Consider the following 12585-nt stretch of genomic DNA (forward strand, 5'->3'; position numbering starts at 1 on the left):
CATGGAAGCCATGGTGACCCATTGGCCCCCATACCCATCACCCGGGCACAAGGATGCTGCCAATCAATACTCATTAGCAGGGAGCTTTGTTATTGCCCTCTCCTTAGACACCCCATTCTTGCCCAAACAAATCCAAATCTATTTAAATTGCTCTAAAGCCATTAGAGATAATCAATTCCTGTTAAAGATCTGCAATTCTCAGCAAGAAGTTTGCTTGCCTGTCTGCAAAGTTTTCCTGGTTTGAGGAAGCTCCTTGGAGCCAGTGGGTGGTTTATGGGGTCGTTGGCCATAGTGCCCCAGTGAGGGGCTCCTCAACCACTGGGTGAGTCATGGGGAGCTGCCAGTAAGGGCTGACCGCAGCAACCACTGCATGGCCAAAAGGAAAGGAGGGGAAAAGAACAGGGAAGGATGGAAGTCAGAGGGGAAGCTGTTCTCTGAATATTTGCAGGAGGAAAGAAACTGATTTTTCCATCCAACAGGTAGGGATAAGATGGGTGGGACAGAAATTAAAATTGATCAAAAATTAAATATTCATAGGACATTATTCATTAAGATTCATCTTGGCAAGTGGGTGAAATGAGGCACGGGAAGAAATTAGCTTGCTTGAGAGTGTCAAAGTGATTATGTGATTAAATTGCAATTTATAATTTCTCCTTCAAAACAAAAATGTTACTCCCTGATTTGTGCTTGTGCCCCTCTCTGTTTTTCTTCAAGTCTCCCACTGGGTGTGTGTATGACCAGGAAATGCGTAGGGCTGGTCTTCAACAAGGGCCTGCAGACACCCTCTGCATGTGCAGGGCCAGCAGCCCCGTGTCCCTGCTGCTCCTCCTCTGCCAGCTTTTCCCGGGATTCTTCCCTGTGAGGGTGCTGAGGCGCTGGCACAGGGTGCCCAGAGAAGCTGTGGCTGCCCCATCCCTGGCAGTGTTCAAGGCCAGGTTGGACACAGGGGCTTGGAGCAAGCTGCTCCAGTGGAAGGGGTCCCTGCGTGGAACTGGATGAGCTTTGAGGTCCCTTCCAACCCAAACCGTTCTGGGATTCTATTCTTTGAATTAAGCACCTTGAAACTAAAGTCTGTGGTGAGTCCTGTTCAGTCCTTCTCAGACTGTTGCAATGGATACGTGAGGAGGTTTGGTGCTTGCTCTTGTGATCCCCTTCCACACACGCAAACCTCACTCCTCTAACACCATCCAGACGTGCTCACACAGGCAGCAAAAGCAGGGGGGGAACTTGCTCTAGTGTTTAATTCTCAAAGAACTCAGCCTCTCATTGTCACTGTTGTTGTGCCTCACCTCAAAAAGGAGCTATTTCTTTTTTGCTGCCCAATAAAGATTTAGTGGCACGTGTGTGCAAAACCACAATGTTCATTCATGGCATCACAAGGCTTGCACAGGTTAATTAGTTGGGGCAGGCTTGTCCTCAAGTGAATGAGCAGGCGTGGGGGGGTTACAGCTCTGTCGCCCAGTTTATTTGTTCACTTTCGGGTTTATTTGGAAGTATACAGCAATGAATAAAATCAACCATGACGAGGCTTAAGTCTGCAGCAAACATCTAAGCCCTGCCAGGGTGGTAATCCATGGGATACTCGCTGTTATCAGCCCTGCAGGAGCTGGGCATCTCTCTGAAGTGGTGGAGAAGTGCTTGGGGGATGTGGAGCTGTGCCCAGCTCAGGGAATGGGGGCAGGGGTATGGATGTGTGCAGTGTGGACTGCAGAGACACCAGTAAAACACACTGCTGCTGCTTGTAGGGATAGAAACCCTCATCCCTGAGCTCTGCCCAGCATCACTGGGGCCAGTTAATCTTTGCTAACAGCCGCCCTTCTGTGATCAAATATTATCAGTTGATAGATGGACTGCTTTGCTCTGAAGATGGAAAAGAGTTAACTGTGGCTATTAAGGCAAGCATCCAGCTTGTGATGGAATTAAACACTTCAACACTGGTAGGGCAAACGAGAGAGAGATGGAGCAGTGAGACAGAGGAGCTGCAGGGAGGAGGTGGTGGAAGGGAGAGAGAGGGGCTTGGAGAGCTTGATCTCTGCAGGGCTCAGTAGCAGCTTCCTGCATTTCAAAGCAAACTGAAGACCAGACCAGACCACAGGAAGAGCAGAAAGCCCTGCTGTGGATGGGCAGTGCTCTACCTGCCTGATGCAGAGCCCAGCTGTGGGGTGCAAACCCAGCCCTTGGTGTAGACAGGCTGCAGGAGCAGCTTGCTTGGCAAGGAGCGTTGCTACCCCTGGTTAATGGTGTTGCTCTTGTAATTGCCTTTAATTTAATCATTATCCTAAGCCCCAAGAGCATCCCCCATTTATTGCCAAGGCATTGAACTGCCAAGTCACTGGCAGAGGAATGGATTTTTTGTCCTAATCCAAATACATGTTCCGCTGACCTTTTGCAAGCTAGGGTTAGTGCTATGGGGTCATTATGGAGACACTGTGTAACTTGTTTACCCCTTTATACCCTTCTCTTATGGCTGAAATGAAGGCACAGCATTTCTGAGCAGATAATGGAGGGAGGGAGTGGAATAGCCTGAGGTAGCGCTGGATCTGAAAGCAGAATGCTCCTCAAGTCCTCAGCATGGAAAGCCAGCAAGAATATCTAACAAAGCACAGGTTTGGGCTGATAAAGTCAGAGGTAGGACATTGGAAAGACACTGAGCTGAAAGAAACCTCAGCCTGATTAAACTGCTTTATATCAGTTTACTTGGTTGTTTCTGCTTCACTTGCAAGACATCATTATAATTACTTGGCATCAGCAAGCCATTACTCAGAGGTTCTGGGCCAGGGTAGCAGAAGACATGATTGTCTCATAAACCTAATGAGCCATATTGATTACTGGAGGATAAGGACTTGAGGTACAAACAGCCCACGTTCTTTGTCCACTTGTTAGATATGTATTTGCAGCCTGGACTTGACAGTGAGTTACACAGGGTGTTGTATGCTGTTGTGTTACTTCTCATGTAAAGCACAGTTAAGCATTTGTATCCCTTTCCCTTGTAACCAAAGTCAGTCATGGGTGGGAAGTGAATTCGGACCCAGCTTTGAATGCTGCCTCCCCTAAGATGCTGATGGGGAGTACAACCCGGTGTGATTGTGATCACTGTGATCGCTGCACAGCACACCATGGCCATGTTATTTTCTCATTGGCACTTTAGAAGACCAGAGGATTTGGTTTTCCATTTTCCTTGCTCTGATGAACACATCAAACCCTCTGAACATTCCAGTCCCTCAGCAGTGAGGGCTTGATCAGGACCTTTTTCCCCCCTCTTCATGTCTCAAACTCTTGACGGCACTTACCTGTGGCAGTGGTGCTGCAAGCAGAGCACAGCGATCCCTGCAGAACCAGGACATGTGCATTTGTCACTCTGCATCCAGCATGTGTCTGCCCCTCTGCTCTGAAGGAGCTACAGACATCAGGGCATTGGTGTTACTGTTTCTTTAATAAGCTGACTGAATGAAAACCAAAAGGTATTCACTTTGCTAGGCGTGTGCAGGAGTAGGAAAATGGCTGAAGCATCAGCTGCTGCTGAAATGGCATTCATTGCCCACAGCATCTTCTTCCCTTTGAAATTCCCCTGTTTCTGGAGTGCTTGCTTGGCTCAGGGCAAGAGTGGGCAGCTGCGCTCCTCCTCTGCTCCATCCAGAGCAGGGTGGTCCCTTCAGCCTGCGGGACCTGCACGTCTCCCATCTTCTAGTGTAGGAGATGTGGCCGTGTTCATGTCACCCTCAGACTCCCAGCTCTGCAGCTGCACAACACTCCCAGTCCCTCCTAACAGTCGGGCTCCTTGCAAGTGGGAGGGTTTTTTCTGTGGAGCTTTTGCCAACCATCTGCTTAAGAGATTATTTTTGTTGTTTCTCTTTTCTTCCCCTCTCTGAAATGAAGGGAAAAACCCTTGTGTAAGTCCTCTGTGCTTTCTGGCTGCCCATCTTGAACTCTGAGAGACCCATGCTGTGACTTTGTCCTGTGTGGTCCAGGAATGATGCTGGTAAACAGCAAAGTGTGAAGAAGCAGAGCCCCGGTGGGGCTCCTATGGGCTCAGCTCCCCCTGCACCGCTGTGTTTCCAACTGGGAAACCACCATTCCTCTTACCACAGCTCTTTTCCAATTGTGGATGACTCCAACCTGCCTTACTCTGCACTTTATACCTTCAAGTAAGCGACTTTTGATGTTGTGTTGATTAATTATTTGTGTAAAGGGAGTGTTCTGCCGCTCCAGATAGCAATGGGGGCACCGGGGGGAGTGTGGGGGTCAGTCTCTATGGAGGTGGGAGCCACAGGGTTACAGCTGGGGTATTCACAGCACATCGTTCCTGCATCCCAGGGTTTGGTGATGCCAAGAGGAGCAGCATGGCTTTGGTTGCTTGAAGGACACGGACCAGCTGCAAAGCACGGAGCTGAGCCTGGCCAGCGGCTCGGGGCTGGTCCTCACCTGGTCCCCAGGGATGTGCTCAGAAATGGCAGTTGCACAAAGCAGCTGAAATGAGGCAGTAGGAAATTAAATATGCTTATTAGAGCTAAAAATAGCAGCTCTGTTCTTTGGTGATGCACGGAAAAAAGCCCCTTGTACCAGAAAAATACCTTGGGTTTCTGCCAGGGAACAGATGCAAGAAACCTTTTGTAGCCCCGCTGGGGGAGCTGGTGGCACTGCCTCTGAACCTTGGAGCTCCTATTTTTAGCAGTGGATCAATATAGGCTTTTCTGCTGTGAAGAGAAAGGCAGATTGGCCAAAGTGAGGCAGGTGTGAAGAGCCCTGTTAGACAAAGAGCCATTTCATCTGATCAACAGGCTGAAGGACATGATCCTGCCCCTTTACTCTGCTCTTGTGAGACCTCACCTGGAGCATTGTGTGCAGTTCTGGTGTCCTCAACATAAAAAGGACATGGAACTGTTGGAACAAGTCCAGAGGAGGCCACGAGGATGAGCAGGGACTGGAGCACCTCCTGTATGGAGACAGGCTGAGGAAGTTGGGGCTGTTCAGCCTGGAGAAGAGAAGCTGCGTGGAGACCTCATAGCAGCTTCCAGTGTCTGAAGGGGGCCTATAGGGATGCTGGGGAGGGACTCTTCATTAGGGACTGTAGTGATAGGACAATGGGTAACGGGTTAAAACTGAAACAGGGGAAGTTTAGATTAGATCTAAGGAAGAAATTCTTTCCTGTGAGGGTGCTGAGGCACTGGAATGGGTTGCCCAGGGAGGTTGTGAATGCTCCATCCCTGGCAGTGTTCAAGACCAGGTTGGATGAAGCCTTGGGTGAGATGGTTTAGTGTGAGGTGTCCCTGCCCATGGCAGGGGGGTTGGAACTGGATGATCTTAAGGTCCTTTCCAACCCAAACTGCTCTATGATTCTATGATCTCCATCGCTTGGGTGATGAGGGTGGAAAATCCATGTGGGCTCTGGAGGACAAACTGAGTATCCCGGAGGCACCTCGTGGACCTGGCACCGCTGCCTTCGAGGGGCTCCCCCTGCAGTGAGCAGTGAGCTGGATGCTTCGTGCTGATGACGGGTCTGTTAGGTGACGGACACGGGTGGAGATGGCATATTCTGCAGCAGGGTGTTGAGTACGGAGCTGCTGTCTGAGCAGCTCGGTTCAAAGCACTTTGCAAACTGATATCAATTGACCTTGGCAATGCTCTTGTGCTGTTGGCCAGTACTAATAACCTTGTACTTGACACGGGGAAACTGAGGCAGGCAGGGATGATGCTTCTCTTCTATGCCCTCCAAAGTGTAACAGAGCCAATGTTATCTCAGTTACCAGTTCAGTCCCTTAATATGCCTTGCTCCTAAAGACTTGTGTCGTTCAGACAAGCTACAGAGCTCTCTTTTCCCAGTAGCTGCTTTCCTCCAGATGCAGCTTTGAATCCCCTTTCTACCCATGTGAGAGGGAGCTGAAATGTTGGCAGAGACAAACAGCTCCGTTTCCCTGGGCAGAAGGTGCAATGCTGCACCCCTGTGGGAGCTGGGAGCTTCAGACATCAAACCCGGGAGCTCTGGATGGATGTACATGAGATTTCTGTGATCTACAGCATCCCAATCTATGTCTATGTGTGGTCCAGGCATCAAAAGAGGGAGAGAAAAGAGGCTCCTGGGCAGGCATTGTATGAGACTTGTTCTCAAACCCCTGGAAGTGCTGGGGATGCAATTCCCAGGACAAGGAACGGAGGCAGCTGAGATTTCTCCAGCTTGCTGGCATCCTGAAGTTGTATTTTGTAGATAACAAGCAGTCAGCATTGTCACTTCTTGCAGGCAGGTTAATCCTCTAAACTTGAAATGCATTTCATTTGGATGTAGATACATTTGATCATATAAGGGGGGGGGGGGGAACAAGAGGAGCCCCATACAAATAGGAAATTATGCAAATACCTTATATATTAGATGATAAAGTTTGTGGTTGCTATTTCAACTCACGTTGCCTGAATACAAATTCTAAAGTAATCTGTGTGCAAGCCTGACATGCATGATAACATGGGGCCAGTTCCCTCGGTCCTCTCTATGCTGTAGGGAGCGGGCATTGCTCCCTGCACAAGCCTTTGGCCTTTAGCAGCAGCTGCTGTGGTTTATGGAGTGGCCTCTACGCCCCCAGCATCCTTTCTTCTTGCTGAGCAACTTATCATTTCCGAGACCACAAAGCCCAGTCTGCAAAATAACTTCTTTTCATCCACCAAAATAGAAGCAGTGAAGCCATTGACAGCAGCAGCTTCCCATTTGGGTTTCTTCTTGTCCCATCAAAGCCCTGGGCTGACAGGAGCACGGGGCACCTGTGAGTTCCATCCATGGGGATCCCAACCATGCTCGGGGCAGCAGGGAACTCGCAGCAGCCAGGGTATGGACAACACGGTGTTCAGCCAGTTCTTATCAAGGCTTGGTTCGTGCCAGCAAAGGGCTCTGGATCCGCTGTGGAGGACAGTGAGGCACAGCAACCCTGCAGTGTGATGCAGTGCTTGCAGCTCTCTGGTCACATTAGGGCAGCGTTTGGCCTATCTGCTCCACGAAAAGTTAACAAACAAGGAGCATCACCTCCAAAAGTCATCACCATTAGCGATGTGAAGGATCTGGACTGGAGGGCACCACCGCTTCCCTCTGTGCTGACTGGAGCAACAATCCCCATTAACCACTGTTAGTTCAGCTCCCTTCAACATTCGGGGAACCATGGAATGGTTCGTGTTGGAAGGGACCTTAAAGTTCATCCAGCTCCATCCCCTCCCACAGGCAGGGACCCCTTCCACTAGAGCAGCTTGCTCCAAGCCCCTGTGTCCAACCTGGCCTTGAACACTGCCAGGGATGGGGCAGCCACAGCTTCTCTGGGCACCCTGTGCCAGCGCTTCACCAACCTGACGGTAATACAATATTATACCTATTACAACAATATTACACCTATTACAACATCCTTTTGGACATTCTCCTTGGCTATTATCCCCCTCTCTGCCTGAGGGGGAACAGTTTGTACACTGGCTCAGAGGGACATTGGCTCGACAGCAGCCCTTAGATCTACTTGAGCTGGCTTTATGGCAACGCGTCCTCTGAGCTCCCTTTTGCAGTGGTGGTTTTCCAGGAAGATCTCTCACACTGCTGCAGCCTTGCTGCCAGTCTTATTCAGGCACACCAGCAAGGCAGGGGACTTCCAGCACCGAACTGGCAAAGGCTCTGAAGGCTGGCAGGCTGCTCTGGCATTAATAGGAGCGGCCACATAAGCGTCCCCTCCTTAAACTGAATGAGTCATTTTTCTCAATAAACTCCTCTATGTGCTAGGGAAAGGGTTTCCTGGGTAATAAAAACTCAGCTGTATTTTCTCAGCAGATGTCATGCAATGAGAACTTGACTGAGTTCTGGAGCAGCATCCAAGATGCAATCCATCACCCGCGGAGAGGCTTGAGCTCCCTGTTGCACGGTGGTGTCTGATGCTGTAGCTGTTTCCCCATGAACCAGTGATTTCCTGACCTGTGTAAGAGGCCTCGAGCCTGACTCCTCTCACACTGATTTAATGCTGTGTGACTTTGCTGAAGTCTGAGGAATTTATGCTTTCTGGGAAAAGAATATGCATTTAATGAGAGAGTTTTAAACCTTACAGCTACCTGCTTGAACCAGTCACCCCATGTCTTCCCCAGGTGTTTCTCACACATACTTGTAATGCATTAGCCTGTTCCCTGGGGTGTTCCTATTTAAACAAGGACCTGCCCTTGTGTTCCATCTCTTGTGCTGACATCTCACAGAAGCCATCCTGCTGCACCTCTGCTCCTCCTTCTGCAGAAGGAAAGTCGTTTTCACCAGTCACCTTATTAGGGTTTCGAGATTTAAATCTGAAGAGCAAGGTATATTCTTGAAGGTCTGGCCCTGCTGCTTCTTCCTGCCTTTGTGTTATTAAACTTGTTAGGGAAGAAATACCCAGTTCCAACCCCTGCCACGGGCAGGGACCTCTTCCATAGAGCAGCTTGCTCCAAGCCCCTGTGTCCAACCTGGCCTTGAACACTGCCAGGGATGGGGCAGCCACAGCTTCTCTGGGCACCCTGTGCCAGCGCCTCAGCACCCTCATAGGGAAAAGCTTCCTTATATCCGTTTGCTGCCTCTCAGGCTGCTGCGTGTCCTCTGCCTCTTGCTCCCAACCCACAGCAGCTCTGCATCTCCGCAGCACGGACCAGAGGAAAGCGCCGTGCAGCGCACACAGCCTTGGTTTAAGGAGCCCCTAGTGAATTAACCCGGATTTTCTGGCCATAGTATAATTTCTCATTGGCAGGAGGGAGCTCTTCCAGCAGCTAGACACGGGAGGCTGCTGGAGGACGGATGCTGCAGGGCCTTGGCTCACCGTTTTCTTTCTGCCCCATTGATCCCCATTAGGAAAGCCCTCCGTGCAGTGCTGCCTGCTGAGGAAAACTCTTCCCAACACATTAACATAACAGCAAAGCTGGCACACAAATAACCGGCGGGATCCAAGAGCTGCGGAGTCAGAGGGAGCTGCTTGAGGGCTCTGCTGTTACTGGCAGGCTCGGAGTCGCAGAGGCCAGGGATGAGGCAGGGGCCGGATCTCTGTGGGCAGAGGATGCTCCATGAATGTGCAGGTGGATAATGTGGATAATGTGATGCTGGGATCCGAGTGTCACACACAACTGGCTTTGGAAAGCCTGGAGCCCCAGCTCCACCTGGGCTGCGGCAGGGATGCAGAGCATAGCAAGGTCCCACCCTGTGTAATTCAGATGGCTGAGTACAGGACCAAGGAGGGGGGAGTAGGGCCAGAAACCCCTTGTGCTCCTGCAAAGTGGGATCCCTCCTGTTCCCAGCACTATTCCTCCTCCTGTGGCAGTGGTTTTCCAAGGGAAAGTTGCTTTCTGGAAGGAGGCTGGAGGAAAGTCTCGTCCTTGTTTGTAAAGCCCCACATAGGACATTTTCAGAAGACCTATAAACATACACCTCCAAGAGCAAGCCCGGGATTACAGTGCTCCTGCTGCTTAGAGGAGATGTTCTGAATGTGAATTTATTTATTGGGAACATGCAGTAAGGTGGGTTTTTTAAGACCAAATTTAAAGTCAGGACACATATATCATTAAGGATGTAGGATTTTAAGAGGCTTTGTTATTAATTAACATTTATATTACAGAAGTGCCTAGGGAGCCCTAAATGAAATCAGGGTCCCATTACACTAGGGCTGAACAAACACACTGTGCAGCACACAAACCAAATCAGCTTGCACTTAGTGGGGCAGGAGCCCTGCTGTCCTTGGGTGTGGATGTCACTGAAACAGGTTACTGGCACAGGCACTGACTGTTCATCACAGAATCCCAGACTGGTTTGGCTTGGAAGGGACCTTAAAGCTCCTCCAGCTCCAACCCCTGCCACGGGCAGGGACCCCTTCCACTAGAGCAGCTTGCTCCAAGCCCCTGTGTCCAACCTGGCCTTGAACACTGCCAGGGATGGGGCAGCCACAGCTTCTCTGGGCACCCTGTGCCAGCGCCTCAGCACCCTCACAGGGAAGAGCTTCTGCCTAAGAGCTCATCTCAGTCTCCCCTCGGGCAGGTTAAAGCCATTCCCCTTGGCCTGTTACTTATTAGCTCCGTGCTCTTCCTCCCCAGGATTACACAGTCAGGGAGCTCTAATGATTCACCCTCACACGGGAGGGCTGCAGGGGGAGCCAGAATTGCTGTGAACTTTGGAAGCAAAGGCTGATCTCCAGCGCTGCTGCCGGGGAAGCTGTGTGAGCACCGCACAACTCCTGATCTTCCCCCTCCTTTTCACTTCAAGGGATGATTGGAAACCAGCAGCCTGCCAGCCCACGGCCTGCCCAGTTCAGGGAGAATTTGTCCTTCCCATTTCTTGTCCTGGTTTTCACGCTTCTCCCTGCTCTGCTCTCCCAACTGCAGAGGCACAGAAATCCATCAAAGTCCCGGGGCTTTGGCAAGCAATCATCTGTCAGAGAAAGCAATTTCCCAACACGAGTGTAGGGTAATACAAAGAAAGAGAGCCCATGGGCTGTATTGTCAGGTGAGGGTCATTTCCAAGTGTATTTCTGTTCTCCACTTCTTTTCTGCCCAGCTCCGGTAAGAGCAGTATTATGAGCTTTGCAGAAGAGCCGAGCATGGTAAATGAGGTGAGAAACAAGTCCCACTTCTTCTCAAAGCATTCAATCACTGTTGGGAAAGTCATCTATTAAACCAGCAGCTCCTGGAGTGCTTTTTCCTGGTCAATTGTTGAAGATGTACAGGAGAGCAAAGTGATGTTTCATTTGGCTGCTGGCGTTTCATGGTTTAGGTGCAGCAAGAAGCTCTGCCCTTGTCTGGCAAGGCAACCTGTGGGAGGGAATGTGGGATTCCCTACAAAGCAAAGGCTGTGGGATGCGTGGATGGACCCCACACTGCCCCTCTGCTCCCAGCAAAGGGACATTCAGTCTACGTGAAGGGCCAGTGGATGAATAAATACTCATGGAGAGAAAGGCCAGGTTGGATGGCGCCTTGAGCAGCCTGGGAAGTGGAAGGTGTCCCTGGCCATGGCAGGGCATTGGAACAAGATGGTCTTTGAGGTCCCTTCCAGCACAAGCCGGTCTGTGATTCTAGGAGATGATTCTATGAAAGGGAAATCATGTGAAGAGATGAGAAAGCCTGGGCTGGGTCTGTGACAGGGCTGGGTGAGGACTTTATCCCTCAGCTTCATGTGAGACAGCATGTGCAATGCAAAGCTGCAGAGTCCTCGCTGGAGACATAACCTGTTTGTTCAGCTGCACGATGACATGAATGCAGGCAGCTTCCCAAAGGGTCTTTATATTTAACTCCGTATGTATGAATAGATATGATATGTACGTATGAAGATAAAGAAGTGAACTTTATTTCTGTTCAGCAGGTACTTCCAGTTATCAGAACATCAACACCATTTATTTTAGCCTTTTCATAGAAAAAAATGAGCTCAGAGTTGCATGAAGGATGCACAAAGCAGTCATTTGGTACAACAAGGAATCAGCTTCCCAAATGAGAAATCTCCCTCTTGTGTCATAAAAAAGACATTTCTGTATTACCTTTGGAAAAGTGATGGCTGTTAAATCTTACATGATGTAACATCAGCCTTTCCAAAGTGCTGAGAAAGCCAATTCAGAGGGAGCTGGAGTGCCAAGGAATGAAAGGGGAACACTTTGCAATTGAAATTGCAAGTTGCCTGATTGGAAAGAGGGTTTTCCAAAGACCCTTTGAGCAGGAGCTGTTGCTTAGCTGCTCCAACGTGCTCACTCCAGCACTCGGAATCCTTCATTGAAAGGCAGAACACTGAGAGATGTGAGTGCTGATAGCCCAGCTTCAAAGGCAGGGAAACCTTGGCTAAGAGTTGCTTTCCTACTGACCGAGTGCCTTTTCTTACAAGGCTGTAAGGGAGGCTGGGAAAAGCACTAAGATGTCCCATGAGGGTTTTATAATGACATTTGAACTAATGACAGCCCCTATGGCAGCACAGTGTGGGCGCTCCTGGCCTGATGCTCCGGATGGCTGGTCCGTGATCCTGGCAGCACTTGAGCTGGGACCTTCTTCCATAAGCAGCCACCAGCCACAGCTGAGGACCCACATGCTGGATCCAGGGCTCCCGCAGCTCCTCGTTCCTTCCTGAGTGAGCCAGTGCTGGTCAGAGGACACTCTGGCACTGAGGGAAGCCTTGTGCTGGTAATTCAGGCTCCACAGTGCTCCCAAGGGAGGCTGCTTACTCAAGGGATAATGCTGAAAGGATTTTCCCTTTAATGCCTGCTTACTTTGGAAGACCGAAGCTTTGTTTGCTTATAGACCATCTATTTTTGTGAAATGCTTCATTCCTGTTTCCCTTGGGTATAACTGGATTTTTCTCAATAAGCAACAAAATTAAAGAAGTCGTTTATAGCATCTCTGCAGCATTCACTCATTTAAAAGCAAACAAGACCCAAACCCTTACAGTCAAGGGTGCATTTTCAAAAGCAGGGCAAGGCAGGAACGTCTACTTTAAAAAGCCTGACAAGTTTTATGACGCTATTTTACATGGCTCCGGAGTTTCAGGAGAGAAGAAAAAGAGCACTCAGTCAAAACCAGAATGTATTTTTATAGCAGCAAAATTTCCAGAACGAGACTATAGATCTTCTGCTAATATGGGGAACCTTCAGAACC

This window comes from Pezoporus flaviventris, unplaced genomic scaffold (assembly GCF_033815535.1).
Source record: "Pezoporus flaviventris isolate CSIRO_AGI_PZ_B2104156 unplaced genomic scaffold, CSIRO_AGI_Pfla_v1 ptg000069l, whole genome shotgun sequence".
NCBI classification, from domain to species: Eukaryota; Metazoa; Chordata; class Aves; order Psittaciformes; family Psittacidae; genus Pezoporus; species Pezoporus flaviventris.